At 32.9% G+C, this 17755-nt stretch overlaps 1 protein-coding gene across 3 annotated transcripts in view; it reads right to left on the minus strand.

The window, feature by feature from the left end:
* The window catches only part of Dscam3 (Down syndrome cell adhesion molecule 3), a 185037-nt gene that overhangs the window by 83704 nt on the left and 83578 nt on the right, over window positions 1–17755 (minus strand). The window lies entirely within an intron of this gene.

The raw sequence follows: 17755 nt of genomic DNA on the forward strand, positions 1-17755 counted from the left end.
GTTCCTCCAACGACAATCATAAAGTTAAGTCAGTCAAATTGACTTTTCAATAATTTGCTGAAGAGCATAGTAACAAATTGACGTATCGTAGAACGGGGTAACTTTAGGAAAAAAAGAGGTTAATTTGATAACAGAAATAGATAAATAGCTCGCACAAAAAGCTAGCAACGAGTTCAATAGTCCGGTACTTGATAGTAAACATTACTGTGAATAAAATTGTATCATTTAAAATGGTATAATTGACCATAACGGCAACACTCTTTCCATTTTAACGTAGTCCCTGAATTCAAAAGTAATAAATCTCAGTAAAACTGCGTTGGATCATCAAAATTTCCCTCCACTCTTCAATCTATGCGATCAAACGCTGCTGCAATATGATCTCAATTCCAGCGAAGCATAGTCTGCGGTAATGCCAGTAATACAGGGTGATCCCACGGGACGTTTGTGAAAGGCCAATATTCTATAGACGTGAAAGTTCATCGCATAATGAAACGTCGGGGGAACGGATTATCTAAGAACTAGGTATTGACTGTCAACGATAATTGGGAGTTTGGTAAACTTGGTCACTATGTATTTAGTACAAACTGGGCGATGCTTGTTTAGTCTGTAATGGGATTTTTATGATTATGTAAATAAATCTTCTTGTTATTTTAATTAATAAAATTTTATTATACAGTTATAGTTATGGGTGGAATGAGATGGAAAGTCTACACGAATGAAAATCGAATTTACATAATGCAGGCTTTATATTATATGCTTTTCAATAGAAATCAGGGACTTCATATAAATACCACAAGTAAAACGAAAAATGATTTAAGCGGTCCGAATGTTCTGAAAATTAAGTTACATTTGATATTTTTTTGCCTATTTGTATAGGTATGATTAAGTATACAAAAGTATTCTACTAACGAAGACCGTCATACCTCCGGTTTCCGAGTACATTAAGCGGTAGTTTATCTATTCAATTGTTTTTTTATAAGAGTTTAAATGCTATCGAATAGATAAACTACCGCTAAATGTACCTCAGAAACCGGGGCTAGACTAGTAAATTTATACTTTAACTTACTTTTTTCGGTTTCAGTGTACCGAGAAATTAATAATTGCTCTACTCGGAACCGTCAAATAAATACTTCTTAAAGAAAATACTATAAACAAGGAAAAAGCAATGTTCACAGGTCAAAGTTACGTTTTACTTATGCTTCAAAGAATCTTTTCTGTGAACTAATAAGGCGGCCAATTTTTATGGCAGTTTCCAAAAATTGTAGATTATTTCTCATTTCCTTGTCGTATTGGTAGTATTCAAACTTAGTGTCAGAGTTATCTGGGGGCACGGAAGTGCCCCCGCAAGTCGAGCAAAAAAAAAGCGGCACGGCCGTAACATCCTTTTCTCGAAGCAATTCGGGCTATTTTTGACACCCCTATAATTTCGTTGTGGATAAAACAAAAAGCCTGGATTTTCAGCAACTAATCAGTCATTGTATAAACACGGTATATTTAAAATTTCAGTCAATTTGAACCAGTAGTTTAAGAATGACAACTAGTTAAAATTTTGAATTTTGTCACTCACTGATTCACTGATTCACTGACTCACTGACTCACTGACTCACCGATCATCAAAAGTCTAAGGTACTTCTAGCAGACTTAGAAGCTTAAAATTTAGAATACAAATAGGGTTTAGTGTCTTAATCATGGGAAAAATTCAATATTTTCTAATTTCGGTCAAGTTTTCTAAATACACTAACTGCAACAATAACTTTGTAATCCTATATAAATGTATAAGATTACAAGGTTACATTTGCAGTTAATGAATTAAATTATTATTTCTGTAGAAAATAAAATAAGTAGGTGTAAATAGATACCTACTATATGAGGCATAACGGGAGAGGGTATAGGGTGGGTAAGGGTGTTTAGCCCATGAAACTGAACAACATTCCCATAGGAAAATATGTTGAATTATGAAAAAAAAACGTCTTTCCATACAAATTGGACTTATGTTCGCTCTACAAAAAGAAGTGAGATGCCATCAAAAACATTCTGTAAAAACCTCAAGTCTCGCCGTAAAAAGTTGTGAGATCTATATAATACCAAGTCGATTAATCTATTTAGTCTCTACTTAAAGGACCTTCTGTCTTAAGTTATTACGTATGTTATTATCATGCCAATTTTTAAAAAAATACCTTTAAAACAAATAAATCGACTTGGTCATCGCAAGAAAACACAAATTCGCCATTAACATTTCAGGAGTATTAACTTCTCGTCGTGCTGTGTAGTGTGATACATACTAATAATCAAATCATGCGATGGCCAGGTCGGTCTATTTGTTTTAAAGGTATTTTTTAAAAAATTGGCATGATAATAACATACGTAATAACTTAAGACAGAAGGTCCTTTAAGTAGAGACTAAATAGATTAATCGACTTGGTATTATATAGATCTCACAACTTTTTACGGCGAGACTTGAGGTTTTTACAGAATGTTTTTGATGGCATTAAATTTGACGTGACTATTTGACGTGGGATAAGGACAAGAAATAGAAAGAAGTTTCTAGCCAGAACTATCCTTTAAAACAAAATAGAGTAGAACACCTTTTAAAATTAATTGTAAAACATGTACGTAGAAATAACTAATTCATTCGTCACCCATCTATAGAACGACCGATGAAGGCAACTTGCTGTGGGCGCCTCGTAGAATACGCCTTATAGGACTCCATACAAAAGGAAATGCACAAAAATAAATCAAAACCACTCCATTCAAAACCAAAGGCTACTTGTCAAAACTCATACTAAACTTGAACAAAACAATAAAACAGTATTACTCGCTTTCTGACCACCATAATTAGTTAATTACATTGTAATTGCCATTTGACGAGCGACACAATTGTGGTTAATATAATAATGAGGTATCAAAGCAATTGTTAACAAGTTGAACAGATTCTCGTTTCAATGCTAACTTTTAATGTTTTGTCTTCTCTTTGAAACGTTTCTTAGAACTTGAGTTCTTGGAGGCAGATACTACCAGATACCTAAGATTTTTACAGTGCACTTTTTTATTTGTGTTCAGTGTTTTTTGTTTGTAATTTTCTAACGGCAAAAATCATAAAAATTACGTTTATGAGGTCTTTATTATAATTAATACGACATCTGTTTGCCTGTTACGTTTTCAAGGATAATCTGCTAAAATTATGTCGGTGAAACTTGATGAAGAACTAAACTATGTATTTTGACGCAGGGTGTTAAATATATACATTCTAATTTTTATAAAAACATCATCCCCTTAATACTAAAAAAATTAAAGAAACTTTGCACAGTGCGCTACAGTGTCACAACTTAGTAGAGAGCCTGAGCGTGGACGATTTGCCTTGATTGTTATTTATACTGTTGTGTATTTCCAAAATAAAGTAGATGTACCGAACCAGCCATCAATTGCAAAAGCTTGCGCCTCACTGATGTTCTAAATTATGAATATTGTATAACTCCGACAGCAGTGAACCATGGGACTAGACTCTTTACTAAGTTATTGAATTATAGTATGCTGTATTATTTTTTTTATCTTAAGGTCAAAAACCCCAGATCCCCTTTTGTTCAAATTATGCAGTACAAACATCACATACAACACAATAGACTCAGCAAAACGAATTACCGTACAATTAATCCACTTGATAATAATAATATACTCACCACGTGATACTACATTATTAATTATTACTATTAATTATTAAATAATACTCACTCTGTTTCAATAAACATACATTATTAAGCTTAATTATTAATTGCCATTCATTATTTCGAGCCTTTTAAATCAATGTTTGGGTAAAATACAAGCGTTTTGTTTTTCAATTGAAATCAGGTCATGACGTGTGTTGTGAAAGCTCTGGTTTAAGTGTGTTTTTAATGCTGATTCAGTTGTTTTTTGTGTATTTGATAAATTATAAAATGTAAATTAAAGATTACGCTGTTAAATAAAACTTATCTTTAGTCTTTACGAGTATGTCAATTTGTAATGTAAAAAAGGTGTTTTATCTTTGTTTCAAAAAAAAATAACAAAGAACTTTAAAATATTAACAATTCTATAATCTATCAAAGAGCCTTTATCTATTTTCTATTTTCTCAAGTACATATAAATTAACATTAAGTATATATCATTTTTCATAGCCGTTAATAGTTAGAATAAAATTAGAAAAAAGCATGTTACAATATTATAGACTAGATTTTCAGCAACAGCTTCGAATGTTGGTAGTATGTCCACCAATATGACAAGCTCTCAAGTCTCAAAAATCTAAATAAATATAGACAGCATCTGCAGACATATCTGTAACTTTGTAACAAAATTATTGAAGGAAATACTTCGATAGTGCTGCAATATTTATAATAATGACATTCCTCAAAGCAAATATAAAGCCGGTGCTCCACAGAACTGGAGCGCTCAACTTCAGTACAAGACAAACGGATGCTCAATGTTTTTCTTAACGGTACTCAAATGTGGTACAGTCATCTGCTAATATGTGTATACACTGTCACATTTCAATAGCACTTTTTGATATGAAAACACTTTTTGCTATAGAAATAAAAATTAAATTACTGTTATTTTTTTAACTTTTAATGTCACTCCACTCACTTGCCCACTGCTGGGCAAGGGTGTCCTCCCGAATTAGTGAATGAAATGAGTTTATCACGCTGTCCGTGAGCGCTATTAGTCAAAAATAAATAAATTGAAACTGTACTTACCCAAAAGTTAATAAGCAGTAGAAAATTTCTATTCTTAGTGATAGAAATGTTGCTTTAATTGACACAGTTTATACGAATCTTTGCTTCTGAATGTACCTTTACAAGTTGTAGTTTCAGGCCACGTCTACACTATTTATATTTGATAATATATTCAACGACATTCAAATGCTCGGTTCTATGATTGGGACATGTGGGGACGGTATATCTTTAGACTTTTCGGTTGAGGCGCTCGCAATCCAGTGAAAAACTTTGAATTTTAGATGACGTATAACGCGCGAGAAAATCGCTTTGGAATTGCTTTTTTATGATTTTTTTATTAATATTTCTAATATCTAAGATTACCAACTTAGCGGTTAAAAAAAAAAACATTTACTAGAACAGTGATTTTTCATTTTAACAAAGACAACACAGCTGACACACTTACTAGTTATACTTTTAGTTTCTTAATTCTGCTACTAGTAAAAAACAAATCTTAAGTTTAATCCTGAGTTCCAAAACATCTCCATGTTACATCAAAACAGTTTCATCATTTTAGGTTAATATTTCAATATCACTAAGGTTTTCAGAGCAGCAAAGGTATATTGTAGCCCTTAGAGCCTTTAGAGCAACAGACATTTGAAATGCAAGTAGATTTAACACAATTACACTGATAGAGGTAGTCTTGATTTATCTGACGCAAATGAAGATGGGCTGTGTTTTCCGCGTATACACCACCTCACCGTGTTTATACAGGAGGTATGTGTGGCGTGTGTGTGTGTTCGTGTGTGTGCGTTCGTGATTTATGTGGGATTTCTTCTGATTGACGCGTTTAATATGTTTTTGTTGTTCTTGTTTACGTATTTGGTCAGTTGGACAGTGTTGACGTTGTTTTATATTTAGATGGTCGTATTAGGATTGTTAAGAACATTAATAAGTTAGTTCTGTATGCATAGCGGGTGTGTGCTCGAAAGCATTGTATGTAGGTAGGTACTTTTAATATTGTGGGTTAAGATCTCATTCAAAACAAAATAAAATACACAGAAACACGGTTGCGATCTACACACGTTGCTTTAGTTGATGAATGAAGTTTCCAGATTATCTTCTTCTTTCATTATGTATGAAAATCTGAGAAACTAAACATACATTTCGAGTTCTGTTAAATAATTTTCGAAGCATATTAAAACATTTTTCAAATCTCAAGTAACTAACATACACAATTAATTAATCGAACAAAAGAATACACTACACTAGAGCGTGATATCCTGAATCAAATAATTCGTTAAAACTTTACCAACATAACCTTACTTTTAAAATTTTAAAAACATGATCTTGTATATGACAGTACAGTCAAGTACAGCGTATGAAAGAGGAAGTAATCTGTAATCTCTTTGAGCATCGAACTCACATGTTATCCAGTTCGCTAGAAAGTTTGCTAGTCGTCCTGAAATAAAAAATCCTGTGTTGAAAGTAAATGAGGCAGGAATGTTTGAAAGCTTTTTAAGGAAAAATCCGCTACTGAAAGACTAGAGCATGCTTCTATATGTATATAGGTATAAGAGAATCTGTATTAAGTTTAAAGTAGGTATATGACATCATAATCCGGCTCTCTTCTCTCTTATCGTATGGTTAGTGGTCAATCTAGTGTCAAAGTTGTTCAAGCCGCCCGAAGGCCTTTGACTCCGGAGCATTGAGACGCCCTGTTCAAATACCACTATGCGGTCACCCATCTATGGAATGACCGCGCCAAGGTTTGCTTAACCCACAGATCGTTGTTTGTGGATAATCGGGCTACAAATGTTAAAGAAATCATGTAGGGTTGACGTCAGACAGGCGGTCGGATGTGAAAACATCAGCCAAATCCCTGATAGCATGCTTTTGAGAAAAAAAACGTGCTGTGTCGACGCCGCTTAGCGTGAGATAAGGGTAAGACAGAGAAATGAGAGAATGTGCTGGTTCGACAAACAACGGACAAACAAAGCAATTAGACTTTAAACAAATATCTGTGGGTTCACACAAATATTTGTTACGTGTGGAGATCAAAACCGCTTGGATATTCCTCTGCCAAGTTTTATTTTAATCACTTTAGTAGAATTAACTACCAAAGCGAAGCTTAAAATAAATTTGATATATAATAGTTGTAGATATGGGATAATATGAAACTAACGTCCAACATCACCGTAGCGATAAGTGATTTCATATAACTATAAGCTATCGGCAGCCGAGTAGCCATTGAGTCTGTACAAAAAGCTGATCAGCGCCCCTAGCGTATTCCACAAGAACTATTTTTTGAATTCATTTAAACGCCAGACGCTCGTTTCTCTATAGTATTTAGTGTAGAAAATCGCGCTACAGATTAATTGTGCCAATGTTCAACACAATTAATGTAAGTAAGGAAATCGCTGAGCCCAACTTTGACTAAAACAATATAGTGATACAACAGAAAAGTGAAACTAAACCGCTATTATGTTTAAATGAACCGTGAAACGATAGTTTTTCCTTCTGTTTGTGATAAACAGGATAACTTTTCTTTTAGTTTATTAGCATGAAATATATAGTACAAAAACGTATTTGTCTGCTCTGATTATATTGTTATACAGGTTAAGAAAAGAATACACCAATTATTTTTTATTGTATATAGAACCTTTGATCTAGTAGTTGTGTGCTTGGCAGCATACTGTTACTTTCAAAGTTACTTAAGAATAAAAGAAAAATGTTTTTTGTGTATATTTCATGAACAATTTGTTGCTATTAGTTAACAATAAATACACGATTGAGGTATTTTACATACTTTGAAGTTAATAAAGATATTTTATTATCTACATGAATAAAAATGTGAGTGTATGTATTACTTACGTTAGGAAAATCTTTCTGGACGAAATATCCAATAAGATTTTTTTAAACACAACTAATGCCTAACCCCTTCGTCATTCGGAAGGAGACTATTGCCCAGCAGCGGGACTGTTATGAGTTCAAAAAAATTAGGACCACTAACATCTGCCGTAATTCATTAGCCAAAATGTGAATTTCGCGATTTAAAGGGTCTACATTGCAAATAACAAAATACATTTTAAATTGGTACACAAGGTATCATTCTGTTATCTTATCCAGCACTTCATATACCATTTACCAATAAGTGGTAAAACAAAAATATAATGTATCAAGGTTTGTACAGGTGTAATGTGACGTGCGACGGAGCGATAGTTACCGAAACGCCCGTCAGGTGTCGCACCCTCGTCTTAGATAAGTACACAAATACCCAAGTACCAAACACTTGGGTTATAGACGCAACGAGAATAAGGATTTTTGTAATTCTATGAACAGTTTGAAATAAATAGTGTAAAAATACTTATCATTTTTCAACTTTGAGACGTGTTAGAATAAAATTCTCGAAATTTTTAAAAGAAGTATTCTTAACCATAAGACCGGAATTTGTGGGGCCGTCTGGATTGAATTAGCACAGAATCGAGGACCACCTACTGTGCCTGCCCGTATGTTACTATGTATGTATGTATGTATGTATGCTTAGATACTTAAAACTACCTACACAATTACGGATTAAGATGCGGTTTTTACAAATAGGTTGATTCGAGAGGAAGGTTTACGTGTACCAGGTGAAGGTTTGTGTGTAATAGTTGTAAAAGTTTTGTTGTAAAATAACAGTTTAAACCGGGCAAAGCCGGGGCGGGTCACTAGTAGTACATAACAAAAACAAGTATTTTCTAGGATAAAATATTTGTCTACGTACTATACTCATCGCTTAATATATGAAATGAATAGACAAAAACAAGGTGCGGTCTAATTGATTAACGACCCTCCCCTTATTTTGGAATAGTTTCAAATTCTACCAAATGTAAGACATTTTATACCGACAGTCGTTATCATAAATCCTCTGATATCATTATCTTTGTTATTTGCAATGATGTATGATTATTGTTATGTTTGTTTTATTCCAAAATGTATGAGAACAAAACTGTTTGTGTGGACAGAGCTTTTTTGTTTGCTGAATTGACGTTCAAGATTACGTCAAAAACAAAGTTGTTCTGAAAATATTTCCCCGCAAAAATACATCCGGTAAATAAATAAATAAATTGGGAATATAAATAGAAAAATTGCACACGCTGTAAACCGTAGAAAATAATAATAATAATTTAAATTGAAAATTCAATGAAGTATTTGTTGCCGTAACAACTTTGAACTATCGAGTGGATAGCTCGCAATCGAAATTAATGTGACGAGAAACTTGATCAAAGCCCCTAGCGTAAATAAAAGGAACAAAATTTTCCAAGATTTTGAATGTTACTTCAAACTAATTGTGAAACGATATGAGTACATGGTGTAAAAAAATCTATACAGTACTCATATTTATACTATCGTTTAAGATAGCCAAGAGAATGTATTTTAATATTGTGTACGTTGTTTACAACGCCCTGTAAGACAAGGGTTGGTGTTATACTTGTCAAAATAACCACAAATTTGACAGGTCTGTACTTTGAGGTATTTGTAATTTTAGTTATTAATAATTCATGCCTTCTAATTTTGGTTACAATTGAATGGCAGCTATTTATATAACGAGACGACGTAAACTATATTTTTTTACTTGTTGTTTTGTGTTTACTAAAATAGGCTTATAACATAAATGTTATAAATAGGTACCTCAATAACTAATAGAGTAGACAACACTCTTCGAAAACCACACATTTATAAACAAAGTTATGCTACAATTATACTTGTAATCATCACTTGAATATTAATTTCATAAATATTATGAGTGAAGAAACAATAATAATAAATTGATCAGAGGAGCCAATACCAATTTAATACAACTATCAAATTATAACAACAAAGTAGTTATGTAAAAACGTTAACAAAAAACTAATTAGCGCCTCTAACGTATTCCGAGACATTTCAAATTATCAAAAAACAGTTTTTATAATTTTAAATGTCAAAGGCTAGCTCAAAAGTTCCAAGTATCGAAAATTGCGCTTCAGAAAATCAAACAAGGGTCAATAAATCGAGTTTATAACGAGGGTAGTTGTACAAAAACCCCGTCACGGTTGTTAGATGTCATGTAACGGAGCAACAAAATAATAACGTTGCTCTCTTTGTTGTACTTGTTTCGTTAGGGACACGCTGACGTTGTTAGTTGTGTACGGTCAAAGGTAGTTGATGTACTCTTTTAGTAGCTAATTGCAGATTTGGACAGAGATACTATATCTGTGCACTCAAAAGAAAGCAGTTTAACCCAGGTCTTTCATTAAAAGTTTTGACCAATTTGATAAGGGTTGAAATAAACCGATCGGTACCAGAGTACCTTCTACCTACCTTAGAGAGGTACCTTCGTAAGTGAACGTGGTTATAATATAATAATATGTACTCTAACATTTTCGATACTACCATAAACTACCAAAGTGTAACACACTTTTAATTTGTAAAATAAATGTAATATTCATATTAAAACTGTGGGAAAATTAAATGTATACGAAACGAAAATAAATAAAAATATGCAAATAAATAACAAACAGACGTATTTTCACACAACACATCAAACATACACTTGCACAACATAAAATAGTATGCAGCTCTTAACACACATTGTAGCTCTACCAAAACTCTACATAGGTAGAGACGTTCGATACGGAAGCTCTACACAATAGGGTTCAGGTTACATTGTTACCTTCACGGTAGAGACTCTATCGTCCTATGTTGAACGTAGAGCTCTATCTATCCGTTAAAAGAAGCTTTATCAGTTCATACCCCTACCGTCTCTATGGTGTTGAAAGAGGCGTTATTGATAGCCAATTGGTTTTAGTGATGTGCTGATAGCCAATTGGTTATAGTGGACCAAAGATAATTACTGAACTAAGCCAATTTTAGTTGTAGTTAATTTACTAATTGGTGATAAGTCACTCTAGCCTTTAGCCTGTTGCTTATAAACAATATAATTTGTCTTTACGTCTTTGACACTGTATTGGATATTAAAAAAAGCTGCAAAACATATCTTTCTAGGTGCGAAATTTTGTCCCTCTGTTACGCTTTCTCAACTTAACCGATGAACAAATTCAAACATACTCCACCCGCTATCAAATTATATAGAAATTACAGAAATCGTTTGTATTTGTAAGTATCTTACACGGAAATTAACATAAATATAGCTTGATATAAAAATCGTCACAATAATACATAGAGTCTTTACGTACATATATTATGTATATTATTACTAGCTGACCCGCGCAACTTCGCTTGCGTCACCTAAGAGAATAGGTCAAAATTTTCCCCGTTTTTATAACATTTTTCGTTGCTACTCCGCTCCTTATGAACGTAGCGTGATGTTATATAGCCTATAGCCTTCCTCAATAAATGGGCTATCTAAAAATGAAAGAATTTTTCAAATCCGACCAGTAGTTCCTGAGATTAGCGCGTTCAAACAAACAAACAAACAAACTCTTCAGCTTTATAATATTATAAAGTATAAAGTATAGATATGTTATTTTTATTTAAGAGTGAAAATAGAACTCTACTAATACACATATAGAGAGGAGAGTACAACATGAAGGCGTTAATTCCATTCACCCTCGAGGTTAGAACAAATTGTGTGATGTGTGACAAATTAATTTTAACTCTATCATACATAAAATCAGGGCTGAATTTCCCTGAAGAGTTTGATGTAAATTAATTGCATTTTGTCGCACATTTTGTATTAACAAGTGAGAGGTTTGTCATTCCTTTGGTAGAGTTTAAACCGGTACTTAACTAGTTATACAACTGTATTTAACTTTGTTGCTTGAAATAATTTTTAACTGCAAAAAGTATAACAGCAAAATAAACAATTCGTAAAGCTATTCAAGTGTTAAAAATTACTATCAATCTCCATAAAATCTAATCTAGAAACACCATTGCATCGGATGAAATGTAGTTACAAAAATCCGATAAGAAATCTCGACATCATCGGTGTGCATAATAAGGTATACCAGTCAAGTTAAGAGCATTCTCTTTTTTGAAGTCGCTTAAAAGTCACTCTGAATTTATTTAAATAATTTGTAACCAAAAATACTTGCCCTATATAATTTATTTTCAACCAGGATGCGGTTCAAATGAAGTAATCCAAAGCCTCTACATTTGCCAAGTCGCGTCCGGTCAGTTTTATCTCTAATTTAGCCCCAAGCTATTAACGTACTAACAGGTTGTTTGATTAAAGCTGGCTCTACGAAGCTCTACGTAACTCTACGAGCTCTACGCCTCTACGGCTCTACGGCTCTACCGGTATAAAAAGACGGGTTTTTGCACTACGGTTAATTACTAGGGCAAACTCTACATGTTATGGATGTATGTACGTAGTGTGGAGAGCGGTAGGTCAATTTGGATTTTGCGTTAATTACAGGTAAATTTTTTAATGAAATGTAATTTATTTACTTTTCTAATTTATTTTTAGTAGGTATTCGATTGGCTAATAAACCTCTCGTAAATTTACACACACATTATATGGATCAGGTAACATAATAAATAACGCAGCAGCTTAATCACACTTGTGATCGAGATGAATTTTAAAGACTACTAGCCGATCCAAACGATTTCAGCTTAGATGTAAAACGGTTTTCTTTTTTTGGCAAAGCAGTCTATTTATAACCGGGGTTTTACACTACACGAGGCTTTTATGAAATCAAATAAAGCAGTTTGCTTCCACGTTTGTTATTTTGATTGTTACATACATTCGTTTTCCAAGAAAATCATTTTCGGCGAATCCCAATTTGACTCAATTCACATTTCCTCATTTATCTATTCATACAAATTCTAAGAAAACATTCATAGATAATACTACCCTAATATATTGAAACGTGTTGATTTTATACTAAATTCCTGTAATACAGTGTTTGAGTTGCGACACACGACTGAACGCTTCAGTCGGTTCGATAATGTTGTTGCAATATCCAATAATACAAGCGTTGTTCACGGTGGATAACCGATTCTGTTAATAGTTCAACATTTGGAGAGATGTTAATTGTTATTTGGTTTAATAGGAAATGTTTAGTCGGTAAATTATTGAGGAGTAAGTAGCTCTAGAACATTTATTTCGAAAAAAGGTAGTCGTTTAATGTTAATGTTCCAGCTATTTGAATCTGTGTTTAAAAGTAATTAAAAAGTAGATCACACCTGTATGGTAAAGTCATATTAGTTTATGGCATTATAAGTTACATATGATATTATCCATTATAAGTCAGAGTAACCTGTAATTCTTGGCAACAATTTGACCGACGACTAACCGCATGAAAAAAAAATGCATTTTTGAGATAACTTCAAAAATTTAGTAATAGTCAGATAATAAAAAAACTTATAAAATGAGTTGTTCTTAAAAAAATGTAAACTTTACAACTGGCTTTATTCAGCTCAGACAATTTTAATTTATTCTGTATCACACTGTAATTTGTAAAAAGAGCATTGCCTAGAAATACTTACAGGTTTTTATTTTTGTACGTAAAATTCTTTACTTACTTAATACAATTACAATTGCACTTAAATATCATTAAAATACACATCAACATTTTGCTTTCAAAAGAGTTAACTTTTTCACCGATTCTCAGAAAAATATTGAACCCGCTTCAGTAACTGAAAAATTGATGAAATATACGGTAGTTTTTCCTAGAATTCTGCTTGCATCAAGTAAATCAATATAGGAGAATTGTAAACTGTTCCTATACAGTTCCATTGAAACGTTTGTTACCGATACGACTTTCAAGGCTTGTTCGGTTGAGCGAAATGAATTTTTTATAAAGGTTGCAGATATAATTGTTTGCATAAATTGTTCAGTGATATCGCAGAAGCATTGTATTTGCCCTGTTGGGTTAAATCAAGATGTACCTTACTGCTTAATGGTCATGATATTATTCTAAAATAATATTGTTTTGAGACAAATTACTCTTGTTGTATATTTGACTGTGTAGTGGTTAAAAGGTTTATAAGGTGTTAACAATGCGCGTAAGTGTTGTGGGACTTGTTAATACCAATTTGTTAATATGATTAAATTACTGATTTATTTTACATCGTATCCTTTGAGCAAAAAAAATGGATCAAGTAAATTTTACTCCCAATTTTATGAGCAACTAGCTGACCCGCGCAACTTCGCTTGCGTCACCGAAGAGAGAATGGGTCAAAATTTTCCCCGTTTTTGTAACATTTTTTGTCCCTACTCTGCTCCTAATGGCCGTAGTGTTATATAGCCTTCCTCGATAAATGGACTATCTAACACTGAAAGAATCTTTCAAATCGGACCAGTAGTTCTTCAGATTAGCGGGTTCAAACAAACAAACAAACTCTTCAGCTTTATAATATTAGTATATATAGTATAGATTAGATTGTATTTCTACATTACTAAAATGTTTAGTAACAATTATTTAATTAAGGGCCGGTTCACCAGTTCTGTTGTTCTACCAGATAATATGTAGCTTATCAAATGGAAATTGGACAGATCGTTTCTTCACTATACATAGAGTTCATCATAATCTAGACGGTCAGTAATGAGAGTATTAAGCGAGCCGCGGGGCAGACGCTCCACACGTCAGTAATTGTGCCTAGATTGATGAATTACGAGCTTGCATAGCAGATGGGGTTGTTAGTCATATGATTGAGCCTCGGGGATGAACTGGTTAGTGTGATAGGGTAGATAATGGACTTCGTTATGACCTGATGCATAAGCTCTAAACCTACTTTTTTCTTGTGTTTTACCCGAACTCAGGTCAATTGTATGACGATGATGTAAATTACGCAAGGGAAGTTTGTAAGGATCGTACCAAGAGGCGTTCTCTCGTATTTGCCTACCTCTATACACATTTTATTATAATGTACACAGATAACGTTGATCTCTGTTGTCTATCAGTATATGCGTGTGCTGATCATCATGTCTTTTGATCAATTCAAACAAAAATCGAGTAGTACTATAACCGAAAGTTTATAGAAATTTAAGTGTTCAGTATGGCAATAAATTATTTTTTATAATTTATTCATCCATATCTGTACAAATATAATAATTGCAATAGCGTGTTTGTTTCTTTGTCCTTTTCTCAGTCGAAATAGGCCTAACATTGAAATAGGGAAACTGGGTGAATTTTATACACGTCTGCCGCCACAGCGTAGTAGTATCAAAAATAAAATTTAATATTTATTATTCTTCTAAAATAAAGCGCAAACTGTCAAAGATAGTGATTATTCATAGATATGTAGATAGCACAGCGGAACGATAAATCTCCGCGTAACCAGACAGATCTATTCGACCGCTCCCTGAGGTATCAGACCAATAATGTTGGCTTTAAACTAGCTCGAGATCGTTATTTCATTCCAATATAGAGGCGAGTTATATCGATGATTATATTTTTATAATTGGTTAGATAGAAATAAAGTTATTCAGTTGGTGAGAGGTAAAAAATAAAGTGTTTACCAAAACACTTTATACTTGACTATTTTTTATTAAAGAAATATTTGAAAACCAAAAATAACTTACTGGTCTATTGTTTGTTTATTTAAGACAAATTCCTGCGATAAAATATTTATTCTTATAGACCCGAGTAGAGAGCCTTAGCTTGCAGGATTTGTCTAAATTGTAATTAGTAATTCTGTGTATTTACAAAATAAAGTAATTGTATCAAACACGGCACCGTCAGTTTAGAGCGTTCTTCTAAATTGTGTATAAATTCGTGAATTGAAAACCTCGCCTACAAGACTCTACTAAGTTGTGGGACTATAGAACCTAATTCATGAAAGCTTAATATTTTGCCCATAATTTAGTAAAAAAACACCAAAGATTATTATTAATCAAAGTCAGATTAAATCAAAACTGTACGATGCAACAGGTTAACTAATATTATTACTACAGTACACAGCATATAATTCGCGTCACAGCACCTTGCTACCTTGAATACATTACCGTAATCATTCACGTAATATCCAACCAAATCAAAAAGTCACGGGAGCTTAAGAAGTCACATATTCAACATATAACTACACACATAATCGCGTAGTACAGTCGTGGGCACGATTATGTACCATATTTGACTGCCCGTTTTGTGCAATGATTTATTTTGCCGGATTTACTATAGAGTTATTTTCTTGAGTTTTTCTGTCATTAAATTTTCAGTGGCATCATGGGTAGTATACGATTTGAGGTTGTAGATTACTGAGCCTTTTAGTAATCTCCAACCTTTAATTTTAGAATGCAAAAAAACAATAAGTTATATATACAAAAGGATCTTATATTAGGGTAGTGACAAACTAAGTAACCTTTTTCAAGCATATAATTTTACAAGATAGGGTAACATAACATATCGTCGATGTTGGAATACAGTTCCCACGAAATTAAGTAATTCTGGTAATAGAATATGCGTTTCACTAAAACAACCCTAACAAGCTTCATTTGCTAAATTATTAAAATTTAGTCATCGGCGGAAGATCTCTTAATTAATAGCACCTGAAACAGACAGGTACTTTCAAAACGCAGCTGTTATTTGATATTTTGACGCAAACGCATACCTTTTAAAGTACGAAGATGTATTCGTTTTATAGCTCTTTCGTGCTCACGACTGTACATAATTAGAGCAGGCATCGGCGCGTATGTGTAAGCAATTTATCGCTCGTTAGGGCACGATTTTGTACAAATAATTGCCACTGTGCCGCTACTAAGCCACCTTGTTTTCTTTGTGATGTAACTGTGAATAGTGTAATTCGTAGTAATGTGATTAAATATACGTGTTATACAATGTTTGCTAGTGTGTGTACTTTAGTAGCGTTCATATAGAAATAACTTGAAGATAAAGTACACTTTGCTCTTGGGCTCTACAAATAGAGAAAAGTTAATCTTATTTACTTAAAACGCTTTTTAGACGCCAATCCAAAGATAGTGGCTCTATTTGTTAATTTGTTTATAAATAAATTAATAGAGTTTGAGTACGAATAATATTCCACATACACGATAACCTTCCAGTCCTTATAATACTATAAGATAATTATTAGCGCCATCAAGGCAAATTATATAATTTATTTACCAATGTACCTCGAAATTACACAGATCCTATATTTTCTTTAACAAAATCACGTTGTACGTGTATTACAATCCCACCGAGCTAATTTAAAAACCTAAACAAGTCAATTCCCAAATTGTGCGGTAAAATTCCGACCTTGATAAGCCTTATTTCCCACTCCTAAAACTCATTACACGATATCTTCACACAAAATCGTTATCTCCCTCTAATCAGAAACTGCCTCCAAAAATCAAATTACCCACACGAAAAAGGCGAAACAAAAAAGCCTTCCCGGAGGGCTCAGGGTGTGACGTCACGAATTCCCTCCCACATAATAATATTTGGTATAATTTGTAAACATTTACTCAGACCTCTCTACGGAGTTCGTGTTTTAAATTAAGTTCGTGTGCACTCAAAGCCTCTCAAAGCATTTAAATTATTTGATAATTTGTGAAAGGTCTTAAGGAAAAAGAATTAAATAGATATTATTTAAATGTTGAAATGTGCGTTGAATAAGAATCGTTTGATAATAAAATGAATAGCACTTCCTTGTTGATTGAAACATTTTAGCCATTTTCACGATTAAAATTACAAAGATATCTGCAGTGCGATAAACAGACAACATAATACTCTGGGCTTTTGTAAATGAAATTTATTTATTTCAAGAGTCGTGCACAAAAATATAGTACAATGTTATAGAACCATTACATAAGTAGCGTTGTACCTTTGCTTACAACGTACGACGTATCTACAGTTAAGGTAAACCTGATAAATTTAGTTATCAGATTATCATATCAATTAATATCAGGCTCTGTTTACTAAGCAATAAATAAATAACATAACTCATATACATCAAACACACTCATCTTTACTCAACAAGAGTAAAACTTAGCACCTTTGAATCTATCATCCTTTCTTCCAAGCTCTATTGCTTGTGAATATTTTCGGTGTTATGATAAACGGGTTTGAAATCTATGACTCCTTGATAGTTAGTCCGATATCGCGTTAAACACCGTTATTTTAAAGTAAATAAAATGTTTTTTATATTGT

This window comes from Anticarsia gemmatalis, chromosome 1 (assembly GCF_050436995.1).
Source record: "Anticarsia gemmatalis isolate Benzon Research Colony breed Stoneville strain chromosome 1, ilAntGemm2 primary, whole genome shotgun sequence".
Classification (NCBI taxonomy): Eukaryota; Metazoa; Arthropoda; class Insecta; order Lepidoptera; family Erebidae; genus Anticarsia; species Anticarsia gemmatalis.